This window comes from Bos grunniens, chromosome 6, assembly GCF_055505025.1.
Source record: "Bos grunniens cultivar Pamir isolate PY7600 chromosome 6, Bosgru_T2T1.0, whole genome shotgun sequence".
In the NCBI taxonomy this organism is placed as follows: Eukaryota; Metazoa; Chordata; class Mammalia; order Artiodactyla; family Bovidae; genus Bos; species Bos grunniens.
This window is the reverse complement of record NC_141170.1, coordinates 17,420,145-17,437,500: the sequence shown is the minus strand read 5'-3', so window position 1 is coordinate 17,437,500 and position 17,356 is coordinate 17,420,145. Positions and strand designations below refer to the sequence as shown.

General features: G+C 40.5%; 1 protein-coding gene across 1 annotated transcript in view; it reads left to right on the top strand.

Moving 5' to 3' along the window:
• ARHGAP24 (Rho GTPase activating protein 24) overlaps positions 1 to 17,356 on the top strand; it is a 614,546-nt gene that overhangs the window by 4,263 nt on the left and 592,927 nt on the right. The gene's annotated exons all lie outside the window — the stretch shown is intronic.

Below are 17,356 nucleotides of genomic sequence, written 5' to 3'. Positions count from 1 at the left end.
GTCCATAAGTCTATTCTTTTTAAAAATATATATATTTATTTTAATTGGAGGCTAATTACTTTACAATATTGTATTGGTTTTGCCATACATCAACATGAATCCACCACAGGTGTACATGTGTTCCCCATCCTGAACCCCCCTCCCACCTCCCTCCCCGTACCATCCCTCTGGGTCATCCCAGTGCACCAGCCCCAAGCATCCTATATCCTGCATTGAACCTGGACTGGTGATTCATTTCTTACATGATATTATACATGTTTCAATGCCATTTTCCCCAATCATCCCACCCTCTCCCTCTCCCACAGAGTCCAAAAGACTGTTCTATACATCTGTGTCTCTTTTGCTGTCTTGCATACAGGGTTATCATTACCATCTTTCTAAATTCCATATATATGCGTTAGTATACTGTATTGGTGTTTTTCTTTCTGATTTACTTCACTCTGTATAATAGGCTTCAGTTTCATCCACCTCATTAGAACTGATTCAAATGTATTCTTTTTAATGGCTGAGTAATACTCCATTGTGTATATGTACCACTGCTTTCTTATCCATTCATCTGCTGATGTACATCTAGGTTGCTTCCATGTCCTGGCTATTATAAACAGTGCTGCAATGAACATTGGGGTACACATGTCTCTTTCAATTCTGGTTTCCTCGGTGTGTATGCCCAGCAGTGGGATTGCTGGATCATAAGGCAGTTCTATTTCCAGGTTTTTAAGGAATCTCCACACTGTTCTCCATAGTGGCTGTACTAGTTTGCATTCCTACCAACAGTTTAAGAGGATTCCCTTTTCTCCACACCCTCTCCAGCATTTATTGCTTGTAGACTTTTAGATCACAGCCATTCTGACTGGCGTGAAATGATACCTCATAGTGGTTTTGATTTGCATTTCTCTGATAATGAGTGATGTTGAGCATCTTTTCATGTGTTTGTTAGCTATCTGTATGTATTCTTTGGAGAAATGTCTATTTAGTTCTTAGGCCCATTTTTTGACTGGGTCGTTTATTTTTCTGGAATTGAGCTGTAGGAGTTGCTTGTATATTTTTGAGATTAGTTTTTGTCAGTTGCTTCATTAGCTATTATTTTCTCCCATTATGAAGGCTGTCTTTTCACCTTGCTTATAGTTTCCTTTGTTGTGCAGAAGCTTTTAGGTGGGGCTTCCCTGGTAGCTCAGACGGTAAAGCGTCTGCCTACAATTCAGGAGACCTGGGTTCGACCCCTGGGTCAGGAATTTTAATTAGGTCCCATTAGTTTATTCTGGGAGATGGGTCATAGAAGATCCTGCTATGATTTATGTCAGAGAGTGTTTTGCCTATGTTCTCCTCTAGGAGTTTTATATTTTCTGGTCTTACATTTAGATTTTTAATCCATTTGAGTTTATTTTTGTGTATGGTGTTAGAAAGTGTTCTAGTTTCTTTATGTCTGTTTTTCCATTCACTTCAATTCAGTTCAGTAGCTCAGTTGTGTCTGACTCTTTGTGACTCCATGAACTGCAGCATGCCAGGCCACCCTGTCCATCACCAACTCCTGGAGTCCACCCAAACCCATGTCCATTGAGTTGGTGATGCCATCCAACCATCTTATCCTCTGTCATCCTCTTCTCCTCCTGCCCTTAATCTTACCCAGAATAGGGTCTTTTCAAATGAGTCAGCTCTTCATATCAGGTGGCCAAAGTATTGGAGTTTCAGCTTCAACATCAGTACCTCCAATGAACTACCAGGACTGATCTCCTTTAGGATAGATGGTAGGATCTCCTTGCAGTCCAAGGGACTCTCAAGAGTCTTCTCCAACACCACAGTTCAAAAGCATTAATTCTTCGGCACTCAGCTTTCTTTGTAGTCCAACTCTCACATCCATACGTGACCACTGGAAAAACAGTAGGTTTGATTAGACAGACCTTTGTTGAAAAAGTAATGTCTCTGCTTTTTAATATGCTGTCTATGTTGGTCATAACTTTCCTTCCAAGGAGTAAGCGTCTTTTAATTTCATGGCTGCAGTCACCATCTGCAGTGATTTTGGAGCCCAGAAAAATAAAGTCAGCCACTGTTTCCCCATCTATTTCCCATGAAGTGATGGGACCAGATGCCATGATCTTCGTTTTCTGAATGTTGAGCTTTCAGCCAATCTTTTCACTCTCCTCTTTCACTTTCAAGAGGCTCCTTAGTTCTTCTTCGCTTTCTGCCATAAGAGTGGTGTCATCTGTATATCTGAGGTTATTGATATTTCTCCTGGCAATCTTGATTCCAGCTTGTGCTTCTTCCAGTCCAGCGTTTCTCATGATGTACTCTGCATATAAGTTAAATAAGCAGGGGAACAATATACAGCCTTGACGAACTCCTTTTCCTATTTGGAAACAGTCTGTTGTTCCATGTCCAGTTCTAACTGTTGCTTCCTGACCTGCATATAGATTTCTCAAGAGGTAGGTCAGGTGGTCTGGTATTCCCATCTCTTTCAGAATTTCCCACAGTTTATTGTGATCCACACAGTCAAAGGCTTTGGCATAGTCAATAAAGGAGAAATAGATGTTTTTCTGGAACTCTCTTGCTTTTGTGATGATCCAGCAGATGTTGGCAATTTGATCTCTGGTTCCCCTGCCTTTTCTAAAACCAGCTTGAACAGCTGGAAGTTCACGGTTCACATATTGCTGAAGCCTGGCCTGGAGAATTTCGAGAATTACTTTACTAGCATGTGAGATGAGTGCAATTGTGCGGTAGTTTGAGCATTCTTTGGCATTGCCTTTCTTTGGGATTGGAATGAAAAATGACCTTTTCCAGTCCTGTGGCCACTGCTGCATCTTCCAGATTTGCTGGGATATTGAGTGCAGCACTTTCACAGCATCATCTTTCAGGATTTGAAATAGCTCAACTGGAATTCTGTCACCTCCACTAGCTTTGTTCATAGTGATGCTTTCTAAGGCCCACTTGACTTTACATTCCAGGATGTCTGGCTCTAGGTCAGTGATCACACCATCGTGATTATCTGGGTCGTGAAGATCTTTTTTGTACAGTTCTTCTGTGTATTCTTGCCATCTCTTCTTAATATCTTCTGCTTCTGTTAGGTCCATTCCATTTCTGTCCTTTATCGAGCCCATCTTTGCATGAAATGTTCCCTTGGTATCTCTAATTTTCCCAAGAGATCTCTAGTCTTTCCCATTCTGTTGTTTTCCTCTATTTCTTTGCATTGATCGCTGAGGAAGGCTTTCTCATCTCTCCTTGCTATTCTTTGGGACTCTGCATTCAGATGTTTATAGATTTCCTTTTGTCCTTTGCTTTTCACTTCTCTTCTTTTCACAGCTATTTGTAAGGCCTCCTCAGACAGCCATTTTGCTTTTTTGCATTTCTTTTCCATGGGGGTGGTCTTGATCCTTGTCTCCTCTACAATGTCATGAACCTCAGTCCATAGTTTATCAGGCACTCTGTCTATCAGATCTAGTCCCTTAAATCTATTTCTCACTTCCATTGTATAGTCATCAGGGATTTGATTTAGGTCATACCTGAATGGTCTAGTGGTTTTCTTCACTTTCTTCAATTTCAGTCTGAATTTGGCAATAAGGAGTTCATGATCTTAGCCACAGTCAGCTCCCAGTCTTGTTTTTGCTGACCATATAGAGCTTCTCCATCTTTGGCTGCAAAAAATATAACCAGTCTGATTTCGATGTCGACCATCTGGTGATGCCCATGTGTAGAGTCTTCTCTTGTGTTGTTGGAAGAGGGTGTTTGCTATGACCAGTGGGTTCTCTTGGCAGAACTCTATTAGCCTTTGCCCTGCTTCATTCTGTACTCCAAGGCCAAATTTGCCTGTTACCCCAGGTGTTTCTTGACTTCCTACTTTTGCATTCCAGTCCCTATAATTAAAGGACATCTTTTTTGGGTGTCAGTTCTAGAAGGTCTTGTAAGTCTTCATACAACTGTTCAACTTCAGCTTCTTCAGTGTTACTGGTTGGGGCATAGACTTGGATTACTCTGATATTGAATGGTTTTCCTTGGAAATGAACAGAAATCATTCTGTCGTTTTTGAGACTGCATCCAAGTGCTCCATTTCAGACTCTTTTGTTGACCATGATGGCTACTCCATTTCTTCTAAGGGATTCCTGCCCACAGTAGTAGATATAATGGTCATCTGAGTTAAATTCACCCATTCCAGTCCATCTTAGTTTGCTGATTCCTAGAATGTTGATGTTCACTCTTGTCGTCCCCTGTTTGACCACTTCCAATTTGCCTTGAGTTTTCCCATTGCTGCCCAGTAAATAAGTTCTTCAGTACCATTCTTCTAGATTCCATATATATGTGTTAGAATACAATATTTATCTTTCTCTTTCTGACTCACTTCACTCTGTATAATAGGTTCATCCACCTCAGCAGAACTGACTCAAATGAGTTCCTTTTTATGGCTTAGTAATATTCCATTGTGCTTATATACTACAACTTCTTTATTCATTCATCTGTCAGTGGACATCTAGGTTGCTTCCATGTTCTAGCTATAGTAAATAGTGCTGAGTAAACAGTGGAATACATGTGTCTTTTTCAACTCTTGTTTCCTCAGGGTAAATGCCTAGGAGTGGGATTGCTGGGTCACAGGGTCATTTTATTCCTTGTTTTTTAAGGAATCTCCATACCGTCTTTCATAGTGGCTGTATCATTTTACATTCCCACCAACAGTGCAAGAGTGTTCCTTTCTCTCCTCACCCTCTCCAGCATTTATTGTTTGTAAACTTTTTGATGATGGCTATTTTGACCAGTGTGATGTGATAGCTCATTGTAGTTTTGATTTGCATTTCTCTAGTAACGAGCAGAGAAGGCAATGGCAACCCACTCCAGTAGTCTTGCCTGGAAACTCGAATGGACAGAGGAGCCTGGTAGGCTGCAGTCCATGGGGTCGCTAAGAGTCAGACATGACCGAGCGACTTCACTTTCACTTTTCACTTTCCTGCATTGGAGAAGGAAATGGCAACCCACTCCAGTGTTCTTGCCTGGTGGGCTGCCGTCTATGGGGTCGCACAGAGTTGGACACGACTGAAGAGACTTAGTAGTAGTAGTAGTAGTAGTAATGAGCGATGTTGAGTATCTTTTCATGTGTTTGTTAGCCATCTGTATGTCTTCTTTGGAGAAATGTATGTTTAGGTCTTTTCCCCACTTTTTGATAGGGCTGTTTGTTTTCCTTGCATTGAGTTGTATAACTGTTTGTATATTTTGGAAATTAATCCTTTGTCAGTTATTTCATTTGCTATTATTTTCTCCCATTCTGACAGCTGTTTTTTCACCTTGCTTATAGTTTCCTTTGCTGCAAAAGCTTTTAAGTTTAATCGTGTCCCACTTGTTTGCTGCTGCTGCTGCTAAGTCACTTCAGTCATGTCTGACTCTGTGTGATCCCATAGACGGCAGCCCACCAGGCTCCCCTATCCCTGGGATCCTCCAGGCAAGAATACTGGAGTGGGTTGCCATTTCCTTCTCCAATGCATGAAAGTGAAAAGTGAAAGTGAAGTTGCTCATTTGTGTCGGACTTAGCGACCCCATGGACCGCAGCCTACCAGGCTCCTCCATCCATGGGGTTTTCCAGGCAAGAGTACTGGAGTGGGGTGCCATTGCCTTCTCTGCCCACTTGTTTACTTTTGTTTTTATTTCCATTACTCTAGGAGGTGGGACACAGAGGATCTTGCTTTGATTTGTGTCATTGAGTGTTCCATGTTTTCCTCTAAGAGTTTTATAGTTTCTGATCTTACATTTAGGTCTTTAACCCATTTTGAGTTTATCTTTGTGTATGGTATTAGGAAGGGTTCTAATTTCATTCTTATATGTAGCTGTCCAGTTTTCCCAGGACTATTTATTGAAGAGTCTGTCTTTGCCCCATTGTATATTCTTGCCTCCTTTGTCAAAAATAAAGTAACCATAGGTGCGTGGGTTTATTCCTGGGCTTTCTATCTTGTTACATTGGTCTGTATTTCTGTTTTTGTGCCAGTACCAGACTGTCTTGATGACTGTAGCTTTGTCATATAATCTGAAGTCAGGAAGGTTGGTTCCTCCAGGTCCATTCTTCTTTTGCAAGACTGATTTGGCTATTCAGGTCATGGATATCTTTAAGGGGACTTATTGTCTACCACAGAGTGGGAGGAGAAGTAAAGACACATGTTAACAAAAGTGCCTGTGGCAGCTTACTTATCAGCTCCAGAATGAAGACAGTTTAAGTGTCCTGCCAGGCTTCTCTGTCCATGGGATTCTCCAGGCAAGGATACTGGAGTGGGTTGCCATTTCCTCCTCCAGGGGATTTTCCTAACCCAGGGATTGAACCTACATCTCTTATGTCTCCTGCATTGTCAGGCAGGTTCTTAACCACTAGCACCACCTGGAAAGTCCGAGTGTCCATCACTAGGAGGTTGGATAAAGAATCTATGGTGTGTTCATAATAGAACACAGTCTACCAATTCTGCTGCTGCTAAATCACTTCAGTCGTGTCCGACTCTGTGCGACCCCTTAGACGGCAGCCCACCAGGCTCCCCTGTCCCTGGGATTCTCCAGGCAAGAACACTGGAGTGGGTTGCCATTTCCTTCTCCAATGCAGGAAAGTGAAAAGTGAAAGCGAAGTCACTCAGTCGTGTCTGACTCTAGCGACCCCATGGAATGCAGCCTACCAGGCTCCCCTGTCCATGGGATTCTCCAGGCAAGAGTACTGGAGTGGGGTGCCATTGCCTTCTCTAGGTCTACCAATAGAAAGGAATAAATTTATAATATTAGTAGAGCATGAATGAACTTCAAAACATTCTGTTAAATGAAGGAAATTAGACAGAAAGAAATAAGAGTATATGACTTAATTTGTTTGAAGTTAATCTATGGTGAGGAAAATGAGAACAGTAGCTGCCTCAAGAATGAGGCCAAGGATGAGATTATCTGGAAATGGCTATGAGAAAACTACAAGAGTTGATGGGACTGTCCTGTATCTTGATTGGGTGGAGATTACTCAGTTTGCTTATTAATAGACTAAAACTCACCAAACTGTACACGTAGAACCTAGATATCATAGTATTTATGAATTATGCATTAACTAAGATTTAAATATATTAAAAATATAGTAGTAGCAGTGGGACTAAAAATCCAAAAGACCAAGAGCTATTTTGAAACTAAAATTGACAATAATTTGTAAGCCACTGAATGTCAATGGAAGAAGAAAGAGAAAATGACAAGTAGATATGAAAATAAATTTCCAAATAGTGTTAAGAAACCAAATAAACCAGGATGGTTGTTAGAGGCAGATTTTAGTTTTGTCAAGGCTGTAAAAATAAGACACAAATGTTTGTTCTCTACATCTGCATCTCTGTTCTTACCCTGGAATTAGGTTCAGCTCTACCATTTTTCTAGATTCCACATGTGTGAGTTAATATATATTGGTTTTTCTCTTTCTGACTGACTTCACTCTATATGACAGGCTCTTGGTCCATCCGTATCTTGATGAATTGAGAGGGTAGCATTGACATATATATGCTGCTGCTGCTGCTAAGTCGCTTCAGTTGTGTCCGACTCTGTGCGACCCCATAGACGGCAGCCCACTAGGCTTCTCTGTCCCTGGGATTCTCCAGGCAAGAACACTGAGTGGGTTGCCATTTCCTTCTCCAATGCAGGAAAGTGAAAAGTGAAAGTAAAGTCACCCAGTCGTGCCCGACTCTTAGCTACCCCATGGACTGCAGCCTACCAGGCTCCTCCGTCCATGGGATTTTCCAGGCAAGAGTACTGGAGTGGGGTGCCGTTGCCTTCTCTGGATATATATATATATATATATATATATATATATATAACCATGGGTAAAATACCACAGGGAGCTCAGCTGGGTGCTCTGTGATGACCTGGAGGAGTGGAATGGGGTGTGGAGGGGGAGGAAGGTCCAAGAGGGAGGGGATATATGTATGCATGTGGCTGATTGACTTTGGTGTACAGCAGAAACTAACACAGCACTGTAAAGCAATTATATTCTAGTAAAAAAATAAGACAAAGCTTTGATTGATTTATAAATTAGTAAAAATGAAAAAAGCATTTAAGATTTATTTCTTATTCTTCTCTCTGCATTTTAATTCAATGGACTAAATATTAGTTATTAACCTCAGATGGGAATAGTGATTGAGTTGGATCGCTGGTGTGAACAAGAGGACTGATGGGATTCAAGCTTATTTGCTAAATGGAAAAAATATATATAATTAACACCAACTCTGCTGTATTCCTGGACCAGTTTGTGAGGCAAATAAATTCAGCAATTAGTGTTGTTTACTCCGAATTGAACAGAAGATATTTCTTAACGTTTCAAAGCTTTTGCCTGTTGTGAACATTAGCATGGTCATCAATACACTCAAACTGATTTAAAGAATAGTTAAATTTAGTTAAGCTGCAAACTGCTTTTAAAAGCTGTTATACTCAGTACCACCATTTTGAAAATAAAGGGGTTGCTATAGAGAATCTGAATAATTATTTTTGGAGTTTATTTAATACGAACAGACAGGATCTGAATCACTGCTGTGATAATTCCACTGGTTATATAGCTCCAGAGTTTTTCCCTGTGCTCGCTCCTCTCCTCTTCTCTCCCCCAATCCCTTCCTTCCCCTTTCTCTTTTCTAGGCCCCTTTTCTCTCTTACTGACTTTATAGATAATATCCAATTCTACATACTATCTATATGCTGATAACTCTCAAATTTGTACATATTTGTACATACATTTGTCCACCCCCCTTAACCAAATTCCAGATTTATATCTCATATTATCCAGTGCTAAGTAGCTTCAGTTGTGTCTGACTCTTTGTGACCTGTGGACTGTATAGCCTGCCAGGCTTCTCTGCTTATGGCATTCTCTAGGCAAGAATACTGGAGTGAGTTGCCATGCCCTTCTCCAGGGGATCTTCCCAATCCAGGGATTGAACTGACATCTCTTATGTCTCTTGCATTGGCAGGCGGGTTCTTTACTACTAGAGCCACCTGGGAAGCCCCATATTATCCCAGGCTGCAGCAATTCAGAGATTTGCAGCCTCAGAGAAACTCTGACTGCATCTGTTGTCTATGGAGTTCATGTTAGTCTACAGATTTCAGTCTGGAAATGGTTTGAACCTCTGATTATATACAATATGATCCTATTTATCTCTACCTTTTCAAACCTTTCCAAGATTTTCCTTGGGAAGCTACAGTAAAATGTTAAAAAAAAAAAAAAAAGATTGTACTTCTCTCCTGACCAATTCTTCTTGGAGACCCTGATTTCTTAGCTGCCTGTATTTAATCATCAGTATAACTACTAGCTCTTTATTTGTGACCTTGGTAGTTTACTGTTTTAATTAATGAAGTTTTATGTGTATCTGTGCCCTGAGGCAACTTAAAGCAAAGGGCATAGTTTCTGAGCCTTTGCAAATAAATTCATAAACACAAAAGCCATTTTCAGCCAGGCTAATAAAAACACACGGACTTTAATTAACTCTGATCCATAGTTCAGGCTGAACACTCTCATCATATCGACTTTGTGGAGTCTCTGGTGAAACATTTTAAACTAAGAGCCAAGCAAAGTTTTACACACTTTTGTTGGAAGTTGATGTTTCGTTCAGGTTTATAAGAAAGCTGAGAAGAGAAAATGGATTTAAATGGAAGGAGTGAAAGTCACGCCTTGTCCATCTGGAAAGTTCTTTTGGCGCTTCTACAAAGAACCATGATTCGTGCTTTCACAAAACCACTCATGAAAGAAAGAGTCATAGCTTCTACAAATTTCCCGTTATAAACTCGAGAAACACCCCATTTTTGGTGTCAGCTTGAGAGCAAATGGTTTTGAGAAATCAAAAAGGAAAATTCCTTATGCCATTAATTTGAACTTTCACTGAAGAATCTGGCTGGAATGGATGAAACGTGAGAGGTTCTTTTTTCTTCCCATTTTACTAAAACCTAAATAAAATGACAGGTTTCAGGAAGACAGCTAAGTTGCCTGGAGATTAAAATTTAGTGTCTCAAATATAATGTCACATGACCTAGAGGCATTATTAAATCCTGAGGATAAATCAAAGACCAAGAAGGTAAAAGCTGCCACTCAAGAATAAACTCTTCTTTGAACTTGCAGAGAATTTCTCCTGTTGGTCATCTGTCATTTACTTGGTGTGGTACTTGAGCACACTTCTTCATTTCTCTCAAGTTTCTCGCTTGTGAAATAAATAATAGCACCTTTCTTATGGGGTTGTTGGGAAGATTAAATGAGATAAAATCTGTAAAATACTTGGAAACAAGTCTGACATATGGTGTCAGATAAATGTTAATTAGCTTTAGCCACATTATAACTTCACCTTTGTGCCTTCAGAACTTAAGATTCCTTTAAAAATGTTTATTGCTTGAAGATATCAGCTTAGATTTTAATGTCGTTATTCTATCAGTCAGGATTTTTGTGTTAGCAAATGATAGAAGACCCAATTCAAACTCTCTAAAACACAAAAGTGAAAGTGAAGTCGCTCAGTCCTGTCCGACTCTTTGTGACCCCATGGACTGTAGCCTATCAGGTTCCTCTGTCCATGGGATTTTCCAGGCAAGAGTGGTGGAGTGGATTGCCATTTCCTTCTCCAGGGGATCTTCCCGACCCAGGAATCGAACCCAGGTCTCCCGCATTGCAGGCAGACGCTTTACCATCTGAGCTACCAGGGAAAAGGAAGTGTATTAGCTGATAGCTGAAAAATCCAGGGATAACCTTGGTCCTGGCTTGATCCTGTAGTTCTGAAGATGTAGTAAGAATGGAGTTTTTCTTGGAAGTTTCTATTGTGCTGTGTAGGCTTTCTTCTCAGCTCCCTGGGGGTTCAAGGCCCTTATTTCTTGTCTCAAAGTTAGTGGCAAAACAGTAGATGCACAGTCAGTGTTGCTGCCCTAACCTTTTTCTTTTTCACTCTGTAAACCCTCTCTCTTCTCCTTGAGTATAAATCCTCTTAATGGCATTTCTCTCAGCCCCTTCTACTCTAGAGATCACTTTAGATTCTCTCTCTTTTTATTTTTTTCTTTTTGGCTTCCAGCCTGCCTTTCTTTCTAAGAAGACTGCTAGGCTCTTCATGGCTTCATCAGCTCTTGCAACCCAGCTTAAGGGTCCTGCCCCCAACAGCTGGCCCTCAGTCCCTTCTTTTCAGGAATGTAATGTATATGTCAACAGGTTTAAGACAGTAACCATCTAATCCTTGTAAGTTCCAATTTTCATCTGTTAAAGTATGTTAAGTACTTAAAGCCAACATGTTCTTTAAATTTATACTACAAATTCTTATTTCCAAAAAAATGTTCTCCATGGGAAGTTTGAAAAACAAAGCAAAAAGAAAGATAAATCAGAGAGCACAAAGACAAAAATGCCCACAGTCCTACTGTACTGGAAAAGGGAAGGGCTACCATTCCAGTATTCTTGCCTGGAGAATTCCATGGATAGAGGAGCCTGGCCAGCTACAGTCCATGGGATTGCAGAGAGCTGGGCATGAGTGAACGACTAACATAGTCCTCCTTCCTAGAGAACTACTGTTGCCTTCTTGATTAGTTTGCTTCTTTTCTCCTTCTTTCCTGCCGAACCTCCCTCCTTCCTTTCTTCTTCCCTTATATTCTCTGTCTTGCTATTTGTGCTTGTATACGTATCTAAACGATACTACAAAGTTCTCCTTCTACACTCTGGCTATTTGCTTTCAGTCTTCTCTTCTGGATCATCCAGAATGTCTTTCTGACTCTAGATATTAATGTTCTCATAAATCAGTCATCAGACATCTTCATCTATAGTCACTTCCAAAGTAATTTCATCTAGTCCCATGGCTTTAAATCCCACCTATATGGTGATGACTTTAGCTTAATTCACCTTGAATTTCAGTCACATATATTCAAGTACTACTTGGCATTTCTGATTAGATGTCAAGAAGGCATGCCAAAAAGGAGCTGATTATTGTTATGTCCTAATTTGCTCTAATAGCTTAGTTGGTAAAGAATCTACCTGCAATGCAGGAGACCCCAGTTTGATTCCTGGGTAGGGAAGATCCGCTAGAGAAGAGATAGGCTATCCACTCCAGTATTCTTGGGCTTCCCTGGTGGTTCAGCTGGTAAAGAATCTGCCTGCAATGTGGGAGACCTGGGTTTGACCCCTGGGTTGGGCAGATGCCCTGGAGAAGGAAAAGGCTACCCACACCAGTATTCTGGCCTAGAGAATTCCATGAACTGTATAGTCCATGGGGTCACAAAGAGTTGGACATGACAGAGTAACTCACTTTCCACTTTGCTCTAATTGTCTCTTTTCCATCACAGCAAATGGCAGCTCTATCCTTCAGTTACTCAGGTCCAATAAATAATTAAATAAACTTCTTTGGTGTCATCCTCTCTGCTATTTCTTTTGTACTATGCAGCTAAACCATCAGCAAGTTTTGTTTTCTCTGTCTTCAAAAGGCTTCCAGAAGTCTAACTCCTTTTCACTGCTGACTGCTACTGCCCTAATCACAGATTTGTTGCTGTTGTTGTGTTTAGTCACTAAGTCATAGATTGTTGCTTGTGTAATTATCACAGGCTCTCTGCTTATACACTTGTCCTTCTATGGTGGTCTGAGTGATTCTTGTAAAATGTTATCGATCCTTTTAACAGTCACAACTCTCCTTGAAACTCCTCAGAACTTCCCACTTAAACAGAATAAAACCCCCAGTTTTTATTATCACCTCCAAACCCCTGCTCCAATAAAACCTGCATCCCCAACCCAAACCTCTCTGGTCTCATCTGCTATTTTCTATTTCCTTTAATCTATTCTAGCAAGAAACTCTATTGATTTCAGTGGTCTCCGAGACAGCAGCTAAATTTTGCCCTTGGACACCCTCCCGAGAGTACATCACAGGCCATTTCCTATTCCCATGTTTTTATTGTTGTTCAGTCGGTAAGTCGTTTCCAACTCCCATGGTCTACATGCAGCATGCCAGCCTCCTCTGTCCTCCACTGTCTCCCAGAGTTTGCTCAGATTCATATCCATTGAGTTGGTGATGCTATCTAACCACCTCAACCTCTACCACCCTCTTCTCCTTTTGCCTTCAGTCTTTCCCAGCATCAGGGTCCTTTCTAATGAGTCAGCTCTTCACATCAGGTGGCCAAAATATTGGAGCTTCAGCCTCGGCATCAGTCTTTCCAATGAATATTCAGGATTGATTTCCTTTAGCATTGGCTGGTTTGACTTCCTTGCAGTCCGAGAGATTCTCAAGAGTCTTCTCCAGCTCCACAATTTGTAAGCATCAGTTCTTTGGTGCTTTCAAAGAATTTCAAAGAACTCAGCTTTCTTTATGGCCCAACTCTCACATCTGTACATGGCTACTGGAAAAACCATAGCTTTGACTATATGGACCTTTGTTGGCAAAGTGGTGTCTCTGCTTTTTAATATGCTATCTAGATTTGTCATAGCTTTCCTTCCAAGCAGCTAGCATCTTTTAATTTCATGGTTGCAGTCACCACCTGCAGTGATTTTGGAGCCCATTCCAATAAGTTGTGCTCAACCCCACAGATGCCCAGGCTCTGCCTCCTGGTGCCAATTTCCTGAAGATTTCTGTCTTCCCTCTTATCTTTCTTACTTTTGTTGGGTTGTATTACCTTCCTTTCCAAAGAAAAATTATTCTTTGGTCCCATTTGGTTATTTTTTTTACCCCAGAGTAATTTCTGCCTACTTGGTCCTTTAATATCTCTCCCTTCACACCATTTAGAAAACACACTATTATTGTACTTTCAGGCAGTCTGTTTGTAAAAATAGTTATTATACAATTATAGTCATAAAAAAGCAAAATAGTGTTTCTATTACTCTGATCCCCCTGTTCTGAAGAAACTCTACATTCTCTGGAATTCCTTCCAGATTGGCCTAAAAATTTTTTTTAGGATGGTCAGAGTTGGGAGTCTAGAATCAATGCCTTTCCTTTTCCTCTTCTCTGACACATTATGATAATGCCCACTTACTGCTAGCGCCCAAAAGTGGCAGGTATAACACTGATGCTAACTGAAAGCATTATTGTTCTTCTGGAGCTGCCAATACCCAAAGCCAAGGAAGCCAACATTTCTACCCCAGTTCCCTGATGTTTAATATCAAGGGCACTGGAGGTGTTGCCACTACCGCCAAAATTCTCACTATTCACTGTTGCTGCTACAACTTTCAATGTCCTGGTGGCTTTATGGATTCTACTTCATTTAACTACTCTTGCTTTGTTTTTGCAATTCAATCCTATTAATCCCTAGTGTTAAATGACCATTTCTGTGATAGACACCATGCACACGTTCACACATGCATAATGCATGCATTCATTTATTCCAACAGGGGCCTACCAGGCACCAAACACTACATAAGCCCTGGGAACACATCAGTGAGCAAAGCAGATGAAGTCCTTGCCCTCATGGAACTTACCTTCTAGTAGCTGAGGTAGACAACAATGCAAACAAGTTACTGTTAATGCTTGGTGTAATTTCAGGTGATCATGCTGTGAAACAAAGGTGGGAGACAAGTACACTGGAATCCTAAAACAACTATTTTCAGCCTTTTGTTGACTCTCAAACCAATATATACATCAAAATCTATGTGTGCATGCTAAGTCACTGCATGTCCAACTCTTTGCAGCCCCATGGTTGCGTGGACTGTAGCCCGCCGGGCTCCTCTGTCCATGGGAGTCTCCAGGCAAGAATTGAGTGGGCTGCCATGCCCTTCTCCAGGGGATATTCTGGACTCAGGGACTGAACCTGCATCTTTTATGTCTCCCACATTGGCTGGTTCTTTATCACTAGCTCCACCTGGGAAGCTCATCAAACTCTATAGGATCAATTAAGGAAGCTTCTTATGCAGTTGCAATCAGTGAAGGCATTAGACCCTGACAAGATAGTCTCGTAGAAACCAAAAAGCTTAAAATTTGCCTCAGACCAACATTTGAGAAGTCATGGGAAACATGCAATCGTATTTTCTAAGATAGTCTTTACTGAATCCAAGTGACAGAAGGACCAAAAATGTGTTCGAGTACAGGTGAAGTTGTTTAAGTCTTCCCACTGTCTTTTATATAAAAGTGAAAGTGACTTTGGCTGAAACAACTTGGACAGAGCTCGAAGCACAGTTGTTTATCTGGATTTAGGAGCTCAGCTGTGAGGGCTTTTAAAGGCCTTGGGTTATGAGAGGGAACGTGGCAGTGACTAAGCTCGGCAGCCTGGTATGGAGAGAAAGGGCACTTTTGTCTTCACTGGGGAGCCAAGTCCAGCCTGGAAGGCGAGCTCAGTACACTCTGCAGGATCCTACATTAGTCTCTTTCGTCTCCTATGGCTGAGATTTAGGCATGCTGTCCAGCTGAGACCTAATGGGATGGACATAAGACCTGAGGCAAATCCGTCAATAACCAAACAACTGATTCTGAGGTGATTTCTACCATCACATCTTCGGCAGAACAGAAGGTGAAGTCAGAAAAACTTTCAGTTGAGGTTTTCTGTTCTTTGTATTTTATACTCTCTATGTTTATGCACTATTAATATGAAATTATTCTGCAGTGGATCAGTCAGAGGGATCTACTTGTGTAACAATTAATATTTACATTCTAAAACTGTAAGAATTCATAGACTCAGCATTGTCAGGCCAGACCCACTCATTGTAACAAATGGGAGATTCCATTCTCAATGGTCATAATTTGGCAACAGCAAAAAAAAAACAAAAACAAAAAACAGTTTGATCTTAACTTTTTGCATATAGAAAAGGGAGTTAAATGTATACAGTCTTGAAAATAGTTACGTCAGATTTTTTGACATCTTAAGAATTTAAAGCTAAGCCCCAATACTTTGTCATCTGATGAGAAGAGCCAGTTCATTGGAAAAGACCCTGATTCTGGGAAAGACTGAAGGCAGGAGGAGAAGGCAGTGGCAGACAATGAGGTAGTTGGATGGTATCATTGACTCAATGGACATGAGTTCGAGTAAACTCTGGGAGATAGTGAAGGACAGGGAAGCCTGGCATGCTGCAGTCCATGGGGTCACAAAGAGTCGGACATGACTTAGCAACTGAAGAACAAAAACAAAAAGGAGAATTTTACAAATTAATCGATTGGACTCTTCCATGAAAGAATTTTTAAGATAATATAGTGATATTAATTCTCTACCAGAAAGGAATAGTTTAAAAAGGGTACTAGAAGCCACTAAAGTTTTTTTTTTTTCTTTAACAAGTAAGATCATGTTAGCTCATAGGCAGGATTGTGTGGTGGTTACTGGCATAGACTGGTGCTGGATTTCATGGTCTGAAACCTCACTCATTTCTTACCAACCACGGGACCAGGGATAAACTTCTTAATCTCTGTGTGCTTCATTTTTCCAAATGCAAAACAGAGATAATAAGTACGTACCTAATAATGTTCTTATACATTAAGAGAATTATTAGACAAAATGTACCTAGGAAATTGTTAAATAAATAATGCTACTGTGATTATTAATCATTACATTAGCTTTATTACTCATATCGTATGACATAAAAGTGACTCTTCTCCTGAAACCGTAAGACTCAATAACATAAAGAAAATAAACTTAGAGACAAACAGAAGGAGGTCTTGTATATAAAGAACACTAACGAGGGGACTTCCCTGGTGGTCCTGTGGTTAAGACTTTGATTTACAGTGCACGGGATGTGGGTTTGATCCCTGGTCAGGGACCTAAGATCCCACGTGCCTCCTGGCCAAAAATCCAAAAAACAAACAGAAGCAATATTGTAACACATTCAACAAAGACTTTGAAAATAGTCTACATTAAAAAAAAGGTGGGGGGCACTAATGAATAAGAAGGATGTGGAGGGATAATTCCCTAAATCTCTTGCTTTATTAAATATAAGGCTTTATCTTAAAGGGGTCAAAAGATCAATTCAGTGAGAAAATGATGTTATAGGACTCCTTGGGAAAGACTTAAGTTGTCCCCAGTTTTCTCTTTGAGATACGAGTTAATGAGAGTTCTTTTTTGTGCCCACTAAATTAAGTTTGTGAAAAAATGCTTCTTGTATTGGCATCAAATGGCTTCTTCCAGCACTCTTAAATCTTTTTAACTGAGCAGAATCCTAAGGTCTGTTAGTTAATATTACTTTGAAGAGATCCATTTTCTATTCCATGTTTCTGGTTCTAAATGTGGCTTATATAGTCTGTCTAAAGACACACCTAATTCAGATTCAGAGAGAAATCGCTAAAAATTATAGAGTGAGCAGCTACTGACATTGAGTTCCTTGCATGCACTTTACAGAAACGTATTTAATCCCTACAGCGGCACTTTGAGATACCTACTGTTATCCTTGGAATATTGGGAAACTAAGTAGCTTGCCCAACCTCACCAAAATAGAAGATAATGTCTGTTATCTTGAGTGAATGGGCTTGTTATTGTAAATATAGTGCAACTTCAA